Below are 13,687 nucleotides of genomic sequence, written 5' to 3'. Positions count from 1 at the left end.
CTGTAAGAAAATAAATATATTTAAATTCACCAACTATATAAAAATTAAGAAAATAATTTTTAAATATTCACATGTTAAATATTTTAAAAGCAAAATATACGTGTCTAAATAATTTACATGTGTAAAAATCATGCAAAATTAAATTCTACAACTTTGAAAAAAGAATTACCCTAAAGAAACAAAAGAAAATAAATGAGTTCAAAATTTGAAATTTAGAAAATAAAGGGAAGTCTACTGTTTAGTTTACTTAAGTAACTGTAAACCCTCTGTATATCAAGTTTTTTTAATAAAGAATTCATGAACAAGAAAGCAAAAGTACCCATAGATCAATAGCAACAGCAAAAGCATCAGTAGTTCTTTTTTTGATTGTAAAAAAATCGATGGGAGAGATAACAATGTTGCTTCTATAAGAAATGTACTTATACCCCTATTTATGTAACTATAACCCCTCCGTACATTACCTTTATAATAAAATTAAATTGAAATTAAAACTAAAGCAAATAATATACCAATTAAGAATTCTTAGAAGCCATTGATTAAAACTTTGTAAAAAAAAACTGCCCTAAGAACCTAAGGAATATAATTTGATAATATTATTTAAATACTTCAACTTCAGCAGAGAAGCAAAATGTTTAAAAACTGTTACAAAATAAAGTAATAAGTCAGAATATATTACCACTATAATAATCATAAGAAGAATTTATAGTGGTCGTCAAATAGGTAAGAAATGAGGCAATTTGCCATTTGTTTGCATTTAATAATTGAGAAAGAATTTTCCATGTCGTTTTAAATATATCTTAAGTTTAATGAAGAAACTATTCTATCATATCATATGATAATCAGATAAAGCTGATAGTTGAGCAAAGAACAGATTGTACTAAGTTTTTGGATGTTAATGTATATACTTATTTTGGTTGTGGGAAATTGTGGGGATTTCAACTTGGGGTATTGTTCTTGCTAGGCTGGCGTCATATCAGTGGTTAATTTTAGGATAGGTGTTCCCTTTCCACAAGAACATGCACCTGATCTGTCCTTTTAGCCTTCCCATCATCAATGGCACCAGAGTTGCACACCAACTTGTCTAGGTTCCTACCTTGGCTGGCCTGGATTCTGCAGTCCTTCCAATCTTAGCCTGAAGATAATGCAGGATAGTGGAAATGATCCAATTCACCCAGCTATAAATTGAGAAGGAAGTCCACTAATCTTTTGGCCTGGGTTCTGTTCTCAAGCCTCGTAACTAGTTAAAGAGTACAGATGGGAGCCACTTGTGCCAAGCAGTAACAGTATTTTTAAAGCCATTAGAAATATATATGTCTTAGACTTGTGATTACCTCGGGAAAAGAATAAAAGAGCAGTGAAACATAGAGGACAGGCAGAATTTTAACTAGCTATTCAGAGGCTGAATCAGGTTATCTAGCTACTCAGAAGACTGTGATCTGAAGACCACTGTTCCAAGCCAGTCCAATCATGAAAATACATGCCATTATCTCCAAATAAACCAGAAGTAGAGCAGAGGCTCAAGTGGTAGAACACTATCCTTGGGCACAGAAATTTAGGAATAGTGCCCAGGCACTATCAAGCCTCCAGAATGATGAATGCATGCATGAGCATATGCACATGTGCGTGTGTGTACTCGCACATGCATGCACACATAGACAAACACAAATGAGTATTTCAATGTGAAGTTCTTTATTTTTTTTTAATTTAATTTTATTTTATTTCAGAACATACTGTACAGAGGGGTGATAATTATATGGGCAGGATAATGCGTACATTTCTTTTTTTTTTTTTTTTTTTTTTTTTATTTCCATACCAACATTTTATTTATTTATTTATTTATTTATTTTTTTAATTTAATTTTATTTTATTTGAGAACATACTGTACAGAGGGGTTACAATTACATGGGCAGGATAATGCATACATTTCTTACCAAGCATTGCATCCTCCTCCTTTGTTTACCCTTCACCTCCCTTCCCAGCCTCCCCCCTCCCTCCCACCCAATCATACCACCCCTCCCCCCCCCCCGACATTGTAAAGCTGGTTTTGACATGACATTTTGTACTTCTCATTGTTGCAACAGGTCCACCTGAATCCTTAAACGACTTGTTTGTCCCCATCTCCTCCACATGTTATACTGACATCAAATATAGTGAAAGCGGGGGTTACACTGATGAAGGTTTTGGAAAAATTAGGAATCCATGGAACATTCCTCAATACAATAAAGGCTGTATATGACAAACCTACAGCCAGCATTATACTCAATGGTGAAAAACTAAAGCCATTTCCTCTTAACTCAGGAACAAGACAAGGATGCCCACTCTCTCCACTTCTCTTCAATCTAGTATTAGAATGCCTAGCTACAGCAATAAGACAAGATGCAGACATAAAGGGGATCCAAATAGGGAAAGAAGAAATAAAACTCTCCCTCTTTGCAGATGACATGATCTTGTATTTAAAGAATCCCATAGACTCCACTCCCAAATTACTCAAGCTGATTCAAAACTTTGGCAAAGTAGCAGGTTATAAAATTAACCCCCAAAAATCAATGGCTTTTCTGTATGCCAACAATGAGAAAAGTGTGGCTGAAATTAGGAAAGCAACTCCATTTGTAATAGCCCCACAAAAAATAAAATACCTAGGAATTAACTTAACTAAAGAAGTGAAGGACCTCTATGATGAAAACTTTAAAATCTTGAAAAAGGAAATCAACACAGAACTTAAAAAATGGCAAAACCTCCCATGCTCCTGGATTGGAAAGATTAACATCGTGAAAATGGCAATACTCCCCAAGGCTATCTACAAATTCAACGCAATACCTATCAAAATTCCACCCTCATTCTTCAAGGAAATAGAAGAGGCAATCCAAAAATTCATATGGAACAATAAAAGACCCCGAATAGCAAAAACGCTCCTCAACGGAAAGAACACTGCTGGAGGAATATCAGTACCAAATTTCAAACTCTACTATAATGCGTACATTTCTTACCAAGCATTGCAGCCTCCTCCTTTGTTTACCCTTCACCTCCCTTCCCAGCCTCCCCCCTCCCCCCACCCAATCCTTCCCCCCCTCCCATCCCCACACCGACATTTTAAAGCTCGTTTTTGACATGACATTTTGTACTTCTCATTGTTGCAAGAGGTCCACCTGAATCCTTTTTTTTTTTTTTTTAATTTAATTTAATTTTATTTGTGAACATACTGTACAGAGCAGTTACAGTTACATGGGCAGGATAATGTGTACATTTCTTACCAAGCATTGCAGCCTCCTCCTTTGTTTACCCTTCACGTCCCTTCCCAGCCTCCCCCCTCCCCCCCAATCCCAATCCTTCTCCTTCCCCCCCCTTGCCCCCCCCCCACCGCACCAACGTTGTAAAGCTCGTTTTGGACAAGACAACTTGTACTTCGCATTGTTGCAACAGGTCCACCTGTATCCTTAAACAACTGGTTTTTCCCCATCTCCTCCACAAGTTATACTGACATCAAATATAGTGAAAGCAGGGGTTATACTGTGGGGGAGGGACATACAAAGCAACAAAGAGATAATCTTATAAATGTGTTAGAAACACATGCATGAAAGAAAAAAACATTAAAATACACATCTAAGGGTTCATTTTCCTGACATCACATTATCTGACCTATTCCGCTTGACTCATACATATACTAGATATTACAAATAAGGGAAACCATGGGACCTACGTTTCTTTGGGCCTGGCTTACTTCACTTAATATAATTTTTTCCAAGTTTTTCCATTTCCTAACAAATGGGGCAATGTCATTCTTTCTGATGGAGGCATAGAATTCCATTGTGTATATATACCACATTTTCTTGATCCATTCATCTCCTGAGGGGCATCTGGGTTGGTTCCATATCTTAGCTATGGTAAATAATGCTGCAATAAACATAGTTGTGCTGGTAGCTTTAGTGTGGTCTTGTTTGTAAACATTAGGGTAAATGCCCAAAAGTGGGATTGCTGGGTCATAGGGGAGCTCTATGTGGAGTCTTTTGAGGAACCTCCATACTGCTTTCCAAAGTGGTTGAACAAGTTTACATTCCCACTAACAATGAAGTAAGGTCCCTTTCTCTCCACATCCCCTCCAGCATCTGTTGTTGTTAGAGTTCTTGATTTTTGCCGTTCTAACTGGAGTGAGGTGATATCTCAATGTTGTTTTGATTTGCATTTCTTTTATGGCTAGGGATGTTGAACATTTCTTCATGTGTCTATTGGCCATCCTTCTTTCTTCTTCAGAGAAGTTTCTCTTTAAGTCTTTCGCCCACTTATTTATTGGGCAGTTGTTTCTTTGAGGATTTGTTGTTGGGTGGTTTAATTTTTTGAGTTCCAAGTATATTTTAGATATGAGACCCTTGTCCGTTGTATGGCTAGTAAAGATCTTCTCCCAATCCGTGGGCTTTCTATTGAGCTTGCTAGCTATGTCATTTGCCCTGCAGAAGCTCTGCAACTTTATGCAATCCCATTTGTCCAAACTTTCTTTCATTTGTTGTGTTTCCGGGTCTCTATTCAGAAAATTTTGACCTGAGCCAAGGAGACCCAAGGTTTCTCCTATTCCATCCTGTAATGTTTTCAGAGTGTCTGCTTTGAGTTCAAGGTCTTTGATCCATTTGGAGTTGATTCTGGTGCAGGGTGATATATAAGGATCTAGCTTAAGTTTTCTACATGTAGTTAACCAATTTTGCCAGCACCATTTACTGAAGAGGTTGTCTTTCTTCCATTCTACTGTTTTAGCTCCCTTATCGAAGATTAGATGGCTATAGGTCTGTGAGTTCATTTCTGGGTTTTCAATTCTATTCCATTGGTCCTGAGGTCTGTTCTTATGCCAAAACCAAGTTGTTTTGATTACTATGGCTTTATAGTAGAGTTTGAAGTTTGGTATTGATATTCCTCCAGCAGTGTTCTTTCCATTCAGGAGCGTTTTTGCTATTCGGGGTCTTTTATTGTTCCATATGAATTTTTGGATTGCCTCTTCTATTTCCTTGAAGAATGAGGTTGGAATTTGGATAGGTATTGCGTTGAATTTGTAGATAGCCTTGGGAAGTATTGCCATTTTCACGATGTTAATCTTTCCAATCCAGGAGCATGGGAGGTTTTGCCATTTCTTAAGTTCTGTGTTGATTTCCTTCTTCAAGATTTTAAAGTTTTCATCATAGAGGTCCTTCACTTCTTTGGTGAATTCCTAGGTATTTTATTTTTTGTGGGGCTATTACAAATGGAGTTGCTTTCCTAATTTCAGCCACACTTTTCTCATTGTTGGCATACAGAAAAGCCATTGATTTTGGGGGGTTAATTTTATATCCTGCTACTTTGCCAAAGTTTTGAATCAGCTTGAGTAATTTGGGAGTGGAGTCTAGGGGATTCTTTAAATACAAGATCATGTCATCTGCAAAAAGGGAGAGTTTTATTTCTACTTTCCCTATTTAAATCCACTTTATGTCTGCATCTTGTCTTATTGCTGTAGCTAGGCATTCTAATATTAGATTGAAGAGAAGTGGAGAGAGTGGGCATCCTTTTGTCTTGTTCCTGAGTTAAGAGGAAATGGCTTTAGTTTTTCACCATTGAGTATAATGCTGGCTGTAGGTTTGTCATATACAGCCTTTATCTTATTGAGGATTATTCCATGGATTCCTAATTTTTCCAAAACCTTCATCATAAAGGGGTGTTGGATCTTGTCGAATGCTTTTTCTGCATCTATTGAGATAACCACGTGGTTCTTATTCTTGCTCCTGTTGATGTGATGAATAATATTGATTTGCGTATATTGAACCAGCTTTGCATCCCTGAAATGAATCCTGTTTGATCCTGGTGTATGATTTTTTGGATGAATTGTTGAAGTCGATTGGCCAAAATTTTGTTGAGAAGTTTTGCATCAATGTTCATCAAAGAAATGGGTCTATAGTTCTCTTTCTTTGATGTGTCTCTGCCTGGTTTTGGGATGAGGGTTATGATGGCTTCATAGAATGTATTCAGTAGTGAGCTTTCTCTTTCAATTTCATTGAAGAGTTGGAGGAGTATTGGTGTGATCTCTGCTTTGAAGGCCTTGTAAAATTCCGCAGTAAAACCATCTGGTCCTGGACTTCTCTTAGCTGGGAGGTCTCTTATTGCTGTTTCTATTTCAATGCTTGATATGGGCCTGTTAAGCGGGTTTAACTCATCTTGGTTTAGTTTTGGCATGTCAATATTTGCTAGGAAAAGGTCCATTTCTGTCAAGTTCTCAAACTTATTAGCATAAAGTTTTGAGAAGTATTCCCTTATAATGTTCTGAATCTTGGTTGTTTCCGTGGTGATGTTTCCATTCTCATCTCTGAGTTTATTAATTTGGGTGTGTTCTCTTCTTTTTCTGATAAGATTTGCTAAGGGTCTGTCAATTTTGTTAAGTTTTTCGAAGAACCAACTCTTTGTTTTGTTGATTCTTTCTATAGTTTTTTTGGATTCTAATTCATTTAATTCTGATTTAATTTTGATTATTTCTTTCTGTCTACTGGATTGGGGTTTATCTTGCTGCTCTTTTTCAAGGAGGTTTAGATGTGTCATTAAATTGCTAGTTTCAGATCTCTCCAATTTGTTGATGTAGGAGCTCAGAGCTATAAACTTGCCTCTGAGTACTGCCTTTGCTGTGTCCCAGAGGAGCTGGTAATTTGTGTGTTCATTTTTGTTGAATAGCATGAACATTTGAATTTCCTTTCTAATCTCTTCCATGACCCACTCTTGATTCAGCAGTGTGTTGTTCAGCCTCCATGTGATACCGGACTTTCTTTGGTGGCTTTTGGTGTTGAGTTCTAATTTTAGTCCCTTGTGGTCAGAGAGAATGCAAGGTATAACTTCAATGTTTCTGAATTTAGACAAGTTTGCTTTGTGGCCTAAAATGTGGTCTATTTTAGAAAACGTTCCATGTGCTGCTGAGAAAAACGTGTATTCTGATGCTGCTGGGTGAAATGTTCGGTAGATGTCTGTTAAGTCTAGTTGATCTATGCAGCTGTTTAGATCTGCGGTTTCTCTGTTGAGTTTTTGCCGAGTTGATCTATCTAGTGGGGAGAGTGGTGTGTTAAAATCCCCAACAATTAATGTCTTTGGATCTATATGGGATTTGAGGGAAAGTAGTGTTTCTTTGATAAATTTGGGTGCTCCATTGTTTAGCGAATAGGTATTTAGAATTGTAATATCCTCCTGAAGGAGAGATCCTTTAATTAGTATGTAGCGACCTTCTTTATCTCTTCTCACGAATTTTAATTTGAAGTCTATTTTATCTGATATTAAGATTGCAACTCCCGCCTGTTTATGGGGGCCATTTGCTTGGTAGATTTTGTTCCAGCCTTTAACATTGAAAATGTGTTTGTTTTTACGGGCAAGATATGACTCCTGCAGGCAGCAGATAGAAGGGTCTTGTTTTTTAATCCAACTAGACAGTCTATGTCGCTTATTTGGAGAGTTCAGTCAGTTAACGTTAAGAGATAGGACTGAGAGGTATTTGGGAGTTCCTGCCATGTTATCCACCTTCTTGGGGGCTGTGAAAACTGGGTTCTTCCTATGGTTCTTGGATTCTCAGTTTGGGTGCAGTTTCTTGGCCTTTGTTGCGGTCTTGTTGTTTTTCTATGTGTAGAACATCTTTAAGAATCTTTTGTAGGGCTGGTTTGGTGGAGATGTATTGTTTCAATTTTTCTTTGCTATGGAAGGTTTTTATTTGGCCTTCAGTTATGAAGGAGAGTTTAGCTGGGTACAGTATTCTTGGTTGATAGTTGTTTGTTTTTAGGGCATGGCATACATCATTCCAGGCTCTTCTTGCTTTGATTGTCTCTGCTGAGAAATCTGAGGTGATTCTAATTGGTTTCCGTTTATAGGTGATTAACCTTTTCTCCTTGACAGCTTTAAGGATCTTTTCCTTGTTCTGAGTTGATCCTGTGTGGATTATAATGTGACGGTGGGATGTCCTATTCTGGTCTGGTCTATTTGGGGTTCTAAAAGCTTCTTGTATCTGAATAGGCCTATCTTTTTGTATGTTTGGGAAGTTCTCTGCTAGGATCCTGTTAAACAAATTTCCTAGACCATTAACTTCTGTTTCTAGGTGCTCCTCTACACCCATTATCCTTAGATTAGGCCTTCTGATGGTGTCTTCCAGGTGTTGGATAGATCTATCATACTTCTTGGACTTGTCTTGGATGGTTGTATGTTCTTTCTCTATAATATCTAGGCTGTCTTCAATCCCTGAGATTCGATCTTCTGCTTGGTCTAACCTGCTGTCAAGACTCTCTACTTTGTTTTTTATCTCTTTTCCTTCTAATTGGTCAGCTTTGATGGCTTCAAGTTCTTTGTTGAAGCTCTGTTTTAGGTCTTGTATGAATTTCTTTACTTCCTTAATTTGGTGATCAGTGTTTGTTCTCAAATCACTTAGTTGATTGGTTATGGTTTCTTTGGACTCCCATTCCTTCTGTTGGGTTCCATTCAGCATTCCCTTTGTGGTCTCCCTGACTTCCTTCAGCTCTTTGTTAATGGATTCCATGAATGCCTTTAGTGATCTTTGTGTGTTCTCTACCTGGTCTCTCAATTCCTGAATTACTCTTTGATTAGCTTCCTCCCGTTTGTGGGATTCTTGCATTTCTCTTTCCTCCCGTTCGTGGGATTCCTGCAGTTCTCTTTGAGTGTTCTCAGCCTGCTCACGCCATTCCTCCCTTTCTCTTTGAGTATTCTCAAGTTGTTCACACAAATCCTGTATCATTTTTTGAGTAGCTTCCTCACGCTTATGATATTCCTGTATAAACTTTTGGGATGCCTCCTCTCTCTCCCTATCACGCTCATACAGAGTCCTTTGTAAGTTGTCAAACTTCTCATTTATCATGTTTGCCACCAGTGTTTGTAGAGCTATTTGGGAACTCTCCTCTGGATTGTTCATTATCTGATCTGACCCCTGATTATCAAGATTGGGAATTGAGATACCCGGATTTGCCATTTTTCTTGTGTTTTTTCGGCTTACTCTGCCCATTTGAGATGAAAATAGCACCAGTTTTGTGCTAGAACACTATCTTAAGGCAACCATCAACCAACGTTTGCATTTATACAGTCAATAGTCTACAGATACAATCTAGTTCAACAGATATATCTATTCAACATCAAACAACTATATGTTAATGGGCTTCAAACCGCAGAGAAGAATTTGGAAAACCAGAAATTTTTAGGGTTAGGGAGAGATGTGGGTAAAAATTAGGAGTAGACTGGTGTAGGGAGGCACAGGGAGAGTTAACTATGTCCTAATCTCAATGCAGGAAATAGGTTGGGTAGGATGCAAGTAGAGAAGGAGAGAAAAAGAAGAAAGGGAAAGGGAAATGAAAAGAGACCAGAAAAAAAATTAGAAACGTAAAAATTAATATAGTTATGGAGATTGAAAGACCATGTATTTAGAGAGGAATGTGAATATAATGAGAAAACAGGAGGGAGATAGAGGAGATGTAAAAAACTTAAAAAAATGCTTAAAATATTATATAGGTATAAAGAGGTAGTACTGCTATTAAGGAATTTAAGTCTCAGAGGTTTAGGATTGAGTAATAAATTTGTGGATTAAGTATGTACACAATGGGGGATAGGGTCTACTAATTAACTATGGGTTTATCAGTATGTGCAGGACAAGGGTTAAGTCACATACAGAAGAACAAAAGAAAGGAAAAGGTGAAAAGGATAAGAAAGGGAGAAAAAAAAAGATCAGAAGTTCAGTAGAGCTAGACAAAAAACAAAAAGATAATTAAGAAAGAAAGAAAAAGAGAGAGAATACAAGAAAAGAAAGGAAAACGTACATTCACGTATTCCTAAAATAAAAATTATAAGAGGGAAAAAAAAGTTACTGGAAAACAATTATTTTTTCAAAAAAGGCAAAAATTAAAGATTAATAAAAGTTTTAGAAAAGGAAAAAAATTTTTTATATATATAAGGTACCAAACAAAAAAAAAAAAAGAAAAAAGAAAAGAAGAAAAAAAAGTTCTTTGATTTTTTTTTTTAATTTTTTTGGGAGAGGTGGGAAAAATCCTGTATCTCCCTTTTGTCTGTAACCAGCCTCTTGTTGGAGTCTCTGGTCAGTTTGAGGTCCTGTGGCTTGATTGGTTTCTTAAGTCAGTTTGTTCGAACAGGCAGAAAAATGCTCTGCTTTACCCAAGATTTTGAGATCCCCCTCCCAGGTTAGTTTAATGGGAGGGTGATCTGCTTTGAGAATCACAAAAGAGGGGTGATGAGGCTAGGTTCTGGTAGAGTTGAGGCCTTTCAACAAACAGTAGCTTTTCCCTGGGGCTATTTTGTGAAAAATTCACAGAGCCCACCCTGGAGCCATTCTCAGGGTTTCTGTTTTTCAATTGATTGTGGAGGCTGCTAGAGGGAGGGGCAGCCTCTGGCTCTGGTTACCCAGTGAGGAAAGCCACTCCAATGGCTGGTGCCTGAGCTGGGTGACTTTTCCCTGGATGGAGCTGAGTCTGGCAGGTCACTTCACCGTTAAGTTCTTGTGACCTGTTAAATGACTCGTTTTATTCCAAGGCCTGAGTTGGAGCTAGCAGCTCCTCCGAGCTTTGTCGGTATCCAAGATGGAGATCACCGGTGCTGGGGGGGGGGAGGGGTGGCCTTCCCTCCTCTGCTCCCTGAGAAGGAGTGAGGAAGTAGGGCTTCTACTCACGCCGAGTCTTGGATCCTGGGTCGTCTCTGGTGTGCAAACTGCAGGATGAAGATGTCCGCTCCTTGTCGGTTCTTGCTGGTGTTGAGTAGAATTCTCTCGCCCGCTGCATCTGGCTCCTTCGTCTCGGACTCTCTGTGTGAGCACTCAGGTATGGCCGCGGCTGCGGTTGCCGCTGCGACCCTGCCGCCGTCCTGGCGGCTGCTGGCAGGGGCTCAGATGTGTCTCCTTGTCTTGGCTTCCCCTCTCTTCTCTAACTCTCTGTCCTGAGATGGCACACGGTGTGATTCTCTGGCTTAGGACTGTTCACTGGAACTCTAAAACTGCTTTCTATGCGAGAGCTTGTTCAGATTCCAGCTTCTCCTCCGCCATCTTCCCGGAACTCTCCCACCTGAATCCTTCAATGACTTGTTTTTCCCCATCTCCTGCACAAGTTATACTGACATCAAATATAGTGAAAGCGGGGGTTACACTGTGGGGGAGGGACATACAAAGCAACAAAGAAATAATCTTATAAATGCGTTAGAAACACATGCATGAAAGAAAAAAACATTAAAATACATATTTAAGGTTTCATTTTCCTAACATCACATTATCTGACCTTTTCCGCTTGACTCATACATATACTAGATATTGCAAATAAGGGAAACCATGGGACCTATGTTTCTTTGGGCCTGGCTTACTTCACTTAATATAATTTTTTCCAGGCCTTTCCATTTCCTAACAAATGGGGAAATGTCATTCTTTCTGATGGAGGCATAGAATTCCATTGTGTATATATACCACATTTTCTTGATCCATTCATCTACTGAGGGGCATCTGGGTTGGTTCCATATCTTAGCTATGGTAAATAATGCTGCAATAAACATAGTTATGCTGGTAGCTTTAGTGTGGTCTTGTTTGTAAACATTTGGGTAAATGCCCCAAAGTGGGATTGCTGGGTCATAGGGGAGTTCTATGTGAAGTCTTTTGAGGAACCTCCATACTGCTTTCCAAAGCGGTTGAATATGTTTACATTCCCACCAACAATGAAGTAAGGTTGCTTTCTGTCCACATCCCCTCCAGCATCTGTTGTTGTTAGAGTTCTTGATTTTTGCCGTTCTAACTGGAGTGAGGTGGTATCTCAATATTGTTTTGATTTGCATTTCTTTTATGGCTAGGGATGTTGAACATTTCTCCATGTGTCTATTGGCCATCCTTCTTTCTTCTTCAGAGAAGTTTCTCTTTAAGTCTTTCGCCCACTTATTTATTGGGCAGTTGTTTCTTTGAGGATTTGTTGTTGGGGGGTTAATTTTTTGAGTTCCAAGTATATTTTAGATATGAGACCCTTGTCCGTTGTATGGCTAGTAAAGATCTTCTCACAATCCGTGGGCTTTCTATTGAGCTTGCTAGCTATGTCATTTGCCCTGCAGAAGCTCTGCAACTTCATGGAATCCCATTTGTCCAACCTCTCTTTGATTTGCTTTGTTTCCGGGTCTCTATTCAGAAAATTTCAGCCTGAGCCAAGGAGACCTAGGATTTCTCCTATTCCATCCTGTAATGTTTTCAGGGTGTCTGCTTTGAGTTCAAGGTCTTTGATCCATTTGGAGTTGATTCTGGTGCAGGGTGATATATAAGGATCTAGCTTTAGTTTTCTGCATGTAGTTAACCAATTTTGCCAGCACCATTTACTGAAGAGGCTGTCTTTCTTCCATACTATTGTTTTAGCTCCCTTATCGAAGATTAGATGGCTATAGGTCTGTAGGTTCATTTCTCGATTTTCAATTCTATTCCATTGGTCCTGAGGTCTGTTCTTATGCCAATACCAAGCTGTTTTGATTACTATGGCTTTATAGTAGAGTTTGAGATTGGGTGTTGATATTCCTCCAGCAGTGTTCTTTCCGTTGAGGAGCGTTTTTGCTATTCGGGGTCTTTTATTGTTCCATATGAATTTTTGGATTGCCTCTTCTATTTCCTTGAAGAATGAGAGTGGAATTTTGATAGGTATTGTGTTGAATTTAAAGATAGCCTTGGGAAGTATTGCCATTTTCACGATGTTAATCTTTCCCATCCAGGAGCATGGGAGGTTTTGCCATTTTTTAAGTTCTGTGTTGATTTCCTTCTTCAAGATTTTAAAGTTTTCATCATAGAGGTCCTTCACTTCTTTGGTGAATTCCTAGGTATTTTATTTTTTGTGGGGCTATTACAAATGGCGTTGCTTTCCTAATTTCAGCCACACTTTTCTCATTGTTGGCATACAGAAAAGCCATTGATTTTGGGGGGTTAATTTTATACCCTGCTACTTTGCCAAAGTTTTGAATCAGCTTGAGTAATTTGGGAGTGGAATCTAGGGGATTCTTTAAATACAAGATCATGTCATCTGCAAAAAGGGAGAGTTTTACTTCTACTTTCCCTATTTGAATCCACTTTATGTCTGCATCTTGTCTTATTGCTGTAGGTAGGCATTCTAATACTAGATGGAAGAGAAGTGGAGAGAGTGGGCATCCTTGTCTTGTTCCTGAGTTAAGAGGAAATGGCTTTAATTTTTCACCATTGAGTATAATGCTGGCTGTAGGTTTGTCATATACAGCCTTTTTGTACTGAGGAATGTTCCATGGATTCCTAATTTTTCCAAAACCTTCATCATAAAGGTGTGTTGGATCTTGTCAAATGCTTTTTCTGCATCTATTGAGATAATCATTTGGTTCTTATTCTTGCTCCTGTTGATGTGATGAATAATATTAATTGATTTGCGTATATTGATCCAGGTTGCATCCCTGAAATGAATCCTTTTTGATCGTGGTGTATGATTTTTTGGGTGAATTGTTGAAGTCGATTGGCCAAAACTTTGTTGAGAAGTTTTGCATCAATGTTCATCAAAGAAATGGGTCTATAGTTCTCTTTCTTTGATGTGTCCCTGCCTGGTTTTGGGATGAGGGTTATGATGGCTTCAAAGAATGATTTTTGTGTTCAGTGTTTGTTCTCAAATCACTTAGTTGATTGGTTATGGTTTCTTTGGACTCCCATTCCTTCTGTTGGGTTCCATTCAGCATT

The sequence above is a fragment of the Dipodomys spectabilis genome, unplaced genomic scaffold (genome assembly GCF_019054845.1).
Source record: "Dipodomys spectabilis isolate Male_0828 unplaced genomic scaffold, ASM1905484v1 ptg000386l, whole genome shotgun sequence".
NCBI lineage: Eukaryota > Metazoa > Chordata > Mammalia > Rodentia > Heteromyidae > Dipodomys > Dipodomys spectabilis.
The sequence above is the reverse complement of the archived record's forward strand: the minus strand, read 5'-3'. Positions refer to the sequence as shown.